A 9,144-nucleotide genomic window follows, 5' to 3' on the forward strand; every position below is an offset into this window, starting at 1 on the left:
CTCCATTTCCCAAGTGTCGCTGGTGTTATGCCTGATCTATGTGGCACTGGGGATTGAACCTGGAGCTCATGCATGCTAGACAAGAACTCTGCCAACTAACTACATCCCCATATCCCCTCAGTCTTTTGAGGCACAGTCTTGCCACATGTAGTCCAGACTGACCTCAAACTGATGATCTTAATGATTTAGCCTCTCAGGTGCTGCAATTACAGTATGTCCTGCTACTTATAGCTTTTAGGGAATTTTTGTTTAAATTCAGGCTGTCTTTCCTGACTACAAACCTACCTCTTCTCTCAATTCAACTAACCAGTTTCCTATAAGTTCTCAAATATGTTTGCCACCCCACATTTAAAAACGAAACTATCAAATACTCTTGTAAATCTTATGCTTCATGGGACTGTATGTATCTTAGTGACTGCTATACTTTGTCACAGCCTCTATGATGAGATGGTTTCCAGTCTTCTACAATTACTGAAAAATGAATGACTACACACATTAACATGTAACATACATTTGGACATAGTTTAGAAGTGAAGGTGAAAGGTGTGAGCTCTTTGGCATCAATGGACTGTCCTACTTCTCGTCACTCCATAGAAGGATGCCAGGTTTCTCACAGGCGTGTCAATAAACTTTTCTGAGAAGGGGGTCTCATGCTGTTGCTGAGGCTATCCAATAAACTTTACTATTGTTAAACTGATAACAGGAAAGGTGTTGTGCTGATAGCTTAGATCTAATTTGTTTTCACTAATAATGGTGTGTATTCTTTGGCTTTACTTTTGAAGATTTATTTGTGCTTTTTGTGGGTAATAGTGTGTTGTTAATTTTTAAAACAGGTCCTCCTGTAGTGTTGGCTGGCCTGGAACTTGATCTTACATATATACAGTCATCTTTATGTAATCCGGTTAGCTTCTGCCTCCTACAGTGTGTGCAACTGCTGGACAAGTTGATATTCCTACTGTTAGCCATTTGTATTTTCCTTTGTCTTTTTTTTTTTTAATTGTACAGAATAGAGTTTATTCAGGTCATGGGGGGAGTTAACAGGGTAGTAGAAGCAGAGAGAAGAGTAGAAAGGTAGAGGAGTAGAGGCTGGCCATGAGCACATGGATGGGAAGGGGAAGAGGAGTGGCAAGGGGGGAGAGCAAGCAAGAGAGCAAGAGTCTTTGTTAGAGTATTAGTACTTAGGAAGCATACTCACACAGTTGAAGATTACAAATATTTTCCTTGAATATCTCATTTTACTTAATGGAACTTGCCGAACACATTTATAACCTTGTTTCTTGATTAGTATCTTAACTTATTCTTTTTGATAGTTGTATCCATCTGGTTTCACACACTGAAATGCCCTTCTGGGATTTGAGCTAATTTATACTCTAGATCTGATTCCATGTGCCTATGTCAGTTTAATCACTGTACGTGGATACTTATATTTTTATAACTGAAAGAGAAAAATGGAGTTTCTGCCATAGAATTTTCTGGTTTTGTTTTGGATTTCAGTTGGCATGTTTTTCTCTGTCTAAACTTGCCTAGTTCTTGAATGTAAGAACTTACTTGAGGCCAGGTTTTTATTTTGTTTTAAAGATTTGTTTGTTATTTGTAACCTTGGTTGTCCTGGAACTCAATTTGTAGACTCAGTTGGCATCAGACTCACAGAAATTTGCCTGTCTCTGTCTCCTGCGTGCTAGAATTAAAGGTGTGCATGCCACTATGCTTAATTAAAGATTTATTTTATATATATGTTTGCATACAGTGTCCAGAGGACAGAAGAGGGCACTGAATCTCCTAAACCTTCTGTTACCCATTGTAGCATGCCATCATGTGGGTGTTGTGAACAGAATCTGGGTCCTCTCTGTAAGAGCAACAAATGCTCTGACCATCTCTCCAGACCCTTGGAGGGCTTTTCTTTCAAGTTTTATGTATGAGTGTTTGCCTGCATGTCTGAACCTCTGGTGCCCAAGGAGATCATAAGATAGTGTCATCCCTAGACTAGAGGAACATGGCTCTGAGCTACCATGTGGTTTCTGGGAACTGAGTAGCAGCAATTCTCTGAAGAGCATCTGGTGCTTGTAATGGCTGAGCTATCTCTTCAGTCTGAGGTGAGGTGTTTTGTTTGGTTGGTGTTTTAAGACGGGGTTTCTTTGTGTAGCCCCAGCTCTCCTGGAACTATGTAGACCAGGCTTGCCTCTCAAATGCAAGTACTAAAGGAAGGTAGGTGTGTGTGTGTGTGTGTGTGTGTGTGTGTGTGTGTGTGTGTATGTCCTGGAACTTTGTAGACCAAGCTTGCCTCCCAAATGCAAGTCCTAAAGGAAAATTGTGTGTGTGTATGTATTTTAATACATTGAAATACTATAATTTGACAAATACAGAGCCACCAGTCTCAAAGATTTTGCACATTTGGAAAGATTTCGGTTGGGCTTTGTGTTGGTACATATGAAGAACCTAACGATTCTGGCTTTGTTGTTGAGTAAGTAGGGTTAGCTTTTCTGAAAAAATTTAAACTCCTTTTTAACCCTTTTCTAATTCTTCTCTTACTGATTCATTTAGAATACCATAATTATGATGAAAGTAAACATACTTATCCGTCTCATCTAAAAGGTATATCTACTGTTCAATTGTGATGTTTTTCCCCTTTGTGTACATGTATATATCCTCTCCTCACCCTTCAGTCATAAATGTACTCAGTGTTGTATATGCACAGTATTCCCAGCAGCCCAATGCCGTAAGTTATCTCATCCTAAATAACTGCTTGTACTAACTTATATCTACATATCTCTCTTAACCAACATTTCTATTATTTCTATGCAGTTTTTAGTTATTGCACTTGCAAACACCATCACATACTTTTATGCATGCCAGCCTTTTTATAGCAAAATTACCCGTGTTGATGAATGCTTTGACGGTTCCATATCTTGCTATTATGGTAGTGCCTTAATGAGTAAAGAACTGCAGGCACTTTTCAAGGTTGGCTTCCTTTCTTTGGTATGTAGCCGAGAGGGATTACTGGATCCTGCAGTAACTTCATCTTTATTTAATAACCATAGTTTTCCATGGTGGCAGCACCAGTCTTTGTTCCCACCAAATATGTAAAAGGTATAAATACCCTTTTCCCACACCTTCAATACTTTTTGACAATTATCATTTTAGCAAGCGAGAAAACATCTCACATTCATTGAACTGGGATTCCTGATTTGCATCTTCTTAAAACACCTTTCATGTACCTTGGCATTTGATATCTTTGGAGAAGGGTCTGTCCAACTCCTACTTTAAAATCAGGTTCTTTGTTGCTTGCTTAGCTTTCTCAGTTGAGTTTCTTATATTTGATAATAATCCCTTGCTTCAGGTATGTATGGTTTGCAAATATTTTCTCCCAATCCACAGGTTCCCTTCTTGCTTCCCTTGCTGTGAAGGAGTTTTTCATAAGTGGTTCCACGCACTGTTTTGTTGCCTGTGCTTTGACTAATAATCCCTTATCAAGACCAAGATCAAGGATTAGTTTTTCCAGTTTTGTGTTTTATAGTTATACAGGTCTTACGTTTAGGTCTTTAATCCATTTTGAGTTTTTAAATATTTAACCTGCATGGATGGTTATGTACCAAGCACATGTAATGCCCACAGAGGCCATAGGAAGGTGTCGGATCCCCTGGAACTGGAGTTTCTATGGTTATGAGTTGCCATATGAGTACCGGAATTGAACCCAGGTCCTTTGGAAGAGGAGCCAGCTTTTAACAGCAATTAAGCCCTATCTCTCCAGGCCCTTGAGTTGACATGCATACATACATTAAATGAAGGTCCAGTTCCATTCTCCATATAGATGTTGCTGTAGTTTAAATCTGGAATATCCAAATCCGCAAGTTAACAGCTTGGTCCCAGCTTGGTGATATGGGGGAAGAGATGGTTGTATGTCATTAGGCATGTGCCCTAGAAGGGAAAACAGGACTATTCCTTCTTGTTTTTGGGAGGAGGCAAGGAGGACTTCTGGCCCTGATGTAAGTAGTTTTCTTCCACCAGCCACTTTGATATGATACATATCACTGGCCAAAAGCAGGGGTGCCAACGGACCTTGGATTGAGATCTACAAGAGTTATATGATGAATGTTTCTGGTTTCAAGTTGTTTCTGGTGTTATTATAGAGACAGCTGGTTACAGATTTTCCTGTTACCACTTATTTTACATAGAACCTTTCTCCATGCTGTATGTTTTTATTCCAGCACCAAGGTGTTTAATTATTATCACATAAATTGTACAACCAGGTACTATCATGCCTCAAGCTCTGGTATTTTTGTTCAGCATTGCTTTGGCTATTCAGAGTCTTCTGTGAGTTTTAGGAGGATCTTCTATGAATCTGTGAAAAATGCCACTGGAACTTTGGTAGGGTTGCTTTACTCCATAAACAACTTGGGTAGTATGGACCGTTAATTACATCCAGCCCATGAACACGGGTACCCTCCACTTTTTTCAGTTACCTTGAACTTTTCCCAGGGACGTTCACTTTCTTGGCTAAGTTTATTCATAGACATTTATATATTCTGATGCCGTTCTAAGTGGGGTCTTTAGAGAAATGCTACCATACTGCTCTGTGTACATGGCAACTTTAGTGAGTATATACTAGACCAGGTTTTCTCCTTTTGTTGTATTTCTCAGAGAACCATGTCATCTGCAACCAAGACAATTTTAACTTCTTTCAATTCTGGATGCTTTTTACTTTTCTTGTCTAATTGCTCTTGCCAAGACTTCTGGTACTATGTTAAATAAAAGTGCTAAGTGGGCATGCATCACCATTCCTGAACTCAGGAAGTTTTCAATTTCCAATACTACATGCTGTATTTGTTGTGACTTTTGCTGCACAGCTTTGGTTGTGTGAGCTGTCCTCCAGCTCATGTGCTGAGAGGGAACTTTTAATATGAAAATATCAACATCTGCGGGAATCACTATCCCTGACCTCAAGCTATATTACAAGGCAATTGTGCTGAAAACTGTATGGTACTGGTACAGAAATAGGCATGTGGATCAATGGAATAGAATAGAAGATCCAGAAATGAGCCCTCATGTATATGGTCACCTGATTTTTGACAAAGGAGCAGTAAACATTCAATGGAAAAAGGACAGCCTATTCAACAAATGGTGCTGGTCCAACTGGCACTCAGCATGCAAAAGAATGAAAATAGACCCTTTCTTATCTCCTTGTACAAAGATCAAGTGTAAGTAGATCAAAGATCTCCACATTAAACCAGATACACTGAAACTATTAGATGAGAAAGTAGGGAAAACCTTAGAACACATAGGCACAGGAGAAAATTTCCTGAACAAAACACCAATGGCTCAAGCTCTAAGGTCAAAGATTAACAAATGGGACTTAATGAGATTGCAAAGTTTCTGTAAGGCTAAGGACATCGTCAAGAAAACAAAACGGCAACCAACAGAATGGGAAAAGATCTTTACCAACACCACATCAGATAGAGGCCTAATATCCAAGGTATACAAGGAACTCAAAAAGCTAGACACCAGAGAATCAAATAACCCTATTAAAAAAATGGGGTACAGAGCTAAACAAAACGTTTTCAGTTGAGGAACACCGAATGGCCGAGAAACATCTGAGGAAGTGCTCGACATCCTTAGCCATCAGGGAAATGCAAATCAAAACAACCCTGAGATTCCACCTCACACCAGTCAGATTGGCCAAGATCCAAAACTCAGATGACAGCAGATGCTGGCGAGGCTGCGGAGAAAGAGGAACACTTCTCCACTGTTGGTGGGGTTGCAAGCTAATACAACCACTCTGGAAATCAGTCTGGCGATACCTCAGAAAATTGGATATAGTACTACCTGAAGACCCAGCTGTTCCACTTCTGGGCATATATACCCCAGAGACACTTTAATACACAACAAAGATATATGCACCACAATGTTCATAGCGGCTCTATTTATAATAGCCAGAAGCTGGAAGGAACCCAGATGTCCTTCAGAAGATGAATGGATACAAAAATTGTGGTACATATACACAATGGAATAATACTCAGCCACCAGAAACAATGACTTAACCAAATTCTTAAGAAAATGGCTGCATCTAGAGAATATCATCCTGAGTGAGATAACCCAGTCACAAAAGAACAGACATAATAGGCAGTCACTGATAGTGGGATGCTAACCCCAGAGGCTTGCATTCCCCCAGAAACAACTCACAGACTGTATGAAGTCCAAGAAATAAAGAAAACAAAACAAAACAAAAAAAATATTTACAAAACAAGAAAACTTTAACTATTTCCATGTTACATTTTGTTTTACATGTACTTTATGCTCATTGTAACTATTAAGTTTTCAAGGCATACTATCAAACCTTGAAAAAAATCAAGTACTGACTAAAAAATATATTCATATAGTTTTATGTAAAAATTATGTTAAAATCTGAAAATAAGTACTGACAAAAATGTATAATTTTAAGCAAAAAAGTTTAAAATCTGTACATTTATCTTTGTTTTGTAAAATAAAGTTGTTTAAAAAAAAAGAAAATATTCTTAATTTTGTTTATTGCTTTTTCTGCATCTATTGAGATGGTCATTTTTTGTCTTTCACTCTGCTAATATCATATTTGTTAATTTGTGGACACTTACACATTCTTAAATCCCATAAACAAATCTCACTTAATAATGGTGAAGGGTCCTCTCCATGTGTTGAATGGAGATCTTGATTGGAGATGGCCACTTTCCTCACTTGACCTATTCATATAACATAATCTGGATTAAATAGATGCCCTAAAAAATAATGTCAACCTCTCTCTCCCTACCTTGTCCCTGTCCTCCCCCCCTCTCCGGGTCTTGCTAAACTGACCAAGCTAGTTTTTATTTGCTCATCTTAAGGTTCACATTTCCAGCCTGGTCCTTGCTCCACAGATTCTGTGCATAACTGTTATGGTAAACTTATTCAATATGCTCCAGGAATCAGTAAGGTGTTTGTTTACTGGTGTCTTGGATTTTCAGTCACTGCTTGGCTAGAAGTGGGATGCTTACATTTAACCTAGTGGTTGTGTTTTAAGCATGGAATATAATTCTAATGTCTATGCTTTTTATTCATTAATAGTTGATCTGTTACAACTTCCTTTGCAACCAACTTTAAAAATATTTTTAAAATACATTTTATTTCAGGGTGGGAAGCAAGGCACTAGTGTGGAGGTCAAAGGACAACTTGGCAGGAGCTGGTTTTCTCCTCCTACCACGTGGGTTTGGGAGACAACCATGATGTCAGATCAAGTGTACATATGTACACACACACAATACATGTATGTACCTGTAAGTGAAGTGCCGAAGCCAGAGCCCTTGGATCTTCCTGGATCTGGAGTTAAAGTCAATTGTGAACCATCAAAAATAGGGACTGGAAACTTAACTCAGGTCCTTGGAAGAGGGGCACATACTCTTAACTGCTGAGCCAGCTTTCTACCTCCTTGGCTCCTGAATTTTGACAGTGGCTATAAGTCTTGATGTAATCTTGTTTTGATTGGGAACTTTGTAGCTAGATGTTTATTCTGTAAACCCCACAAACTTGTCAGGTGATGATGTCACACACCTTTAATCCCAGCAGTTGGCAGGCAGAGGCAGGCAGATCTCTTGAGTTTGGTGCACAGAGCAAATTCCAGGACTGCCAGGGCTACACACAGAAACCGTCTCATAAACAAAACAAAACCCCAATACAACAAAATAACCAAAAGTCCCATAAGCTTTCATTGTTTTCCCTTTGTGTATTTTCATGGCCTCCCTTCAGTCTGCTGCTAGCACTGCTATGTGTTTCATGTTACCTACTCTACCTTCATCTTCAGAACTCGCTTTTTTCTTTTTTCAAAGACGGGGTTTCTCTGTAGCCTTGGCTATTTTGGAATTTACTTGCAGACCAGGCTAACCTCAAATTCTAGATCATAGAGCTACCTGGAACAATCTAAATACTGGGCTCATAGGGTTAGCTCGGATTCACTAAGATCAGACCAGTGCCAGGATTTACTAGAATCCTAGAACATGGGTCTGCTTAGGTCTGGAGTTGCAGAGGAATGAAAGGTAAGGCAATAGGGTCATGCATGGCATTGGATGGGTTTAGAACATCTTTGGTACCCATGGCTAACCATGTGCTTGAAGCCTTAGGCAGTGGGGACCAAGTGATGCTGGAGATGGACCCGACTCATACAGGATTATCCTAATTCTGGGGTCAAGCAATAGAAGGAGTCCAGTTCAGCTCTGAAAGACCAGCACTGAATGAGTGTTGGCTTTGGTGTCCAAAGCAAAGGCCAGTGCTTTGCTCACATCCCATCTCTTCCTGTGAGTTTACTTTTCTACAGACAGGTTAAGGAAGGTATATGTAATACTGTTCCACTTTATTAAGTGTCTTATGTTGGCTACATGCAGGTTCTAAGATCTGTGGTTTCCTTACAGCTCTTATGAAGTATCTGTGGATAGTTAACCAAGTTGATGCTTCTGTGGAAGGAAGGAACTAAGAGCTGGAAAGTGCTGTTGTCGTCTCGATTACTGCTTTTCTTGAGCATCCCATTCTTCCTATCTTAAGTTCAGTTAGCTTTTTGAATTTGGTGTTGTTTTTGCTTTTATCTAATGCATGGCCTTCCTCACTGAGTTAAGTTCTTCCTACATGGGCACTGTTACAGCTGTGCCAGCCCACATGAGGGCTTCCCCTTTCAAGGGCAAAAGGATCCTAGAATATAATAAGGACATATTCTTCATTGGTTTGATAACTTTTAACTGAGTTACCAAGAGCCACCCTATTACATGATATAATTAATAAATGTTCATTGGAGAGCTGATTGATACCTTACTAAATTATACTAAAGTGTTTGATATCTCTTCAAGAGGGGAGAGCACAGAGCATCACAGCAACCCTCAGCCATTAGTAGCTGTGCTGCATAAGATGGGTTCTAGCAAAAGTCTGAACTAGATGGCAAAAGTCACATCTCACCCAGCCTACCTCACCTTTTCCCCATCTTCTAGGACTACATGGTCTGGCATGTTCACCACAGCTAAAGTTTGGCAATTCAGCATTTCATTCATAGCTCAGAGGGGGTTTAGAAGTGTAAAATACCATTCTGAAGACTTAGTTAAAAAAAACAAAACCTTTATTACATTTTGATTTAAAATATTTGGGTCAGAAGTACATTAA

This window comes from Micromys minutus (assembly GCF_963924665.1).
Source record: "Micromys minutus genome assembly, chromosome: 2".
NCBI classification, from domain to species: domain Eukaryota; kingdom Metazoa; phylum Chordata; class Mammalia; order Rodentia; family Muridae; genus Micromys; species Micromys minutus.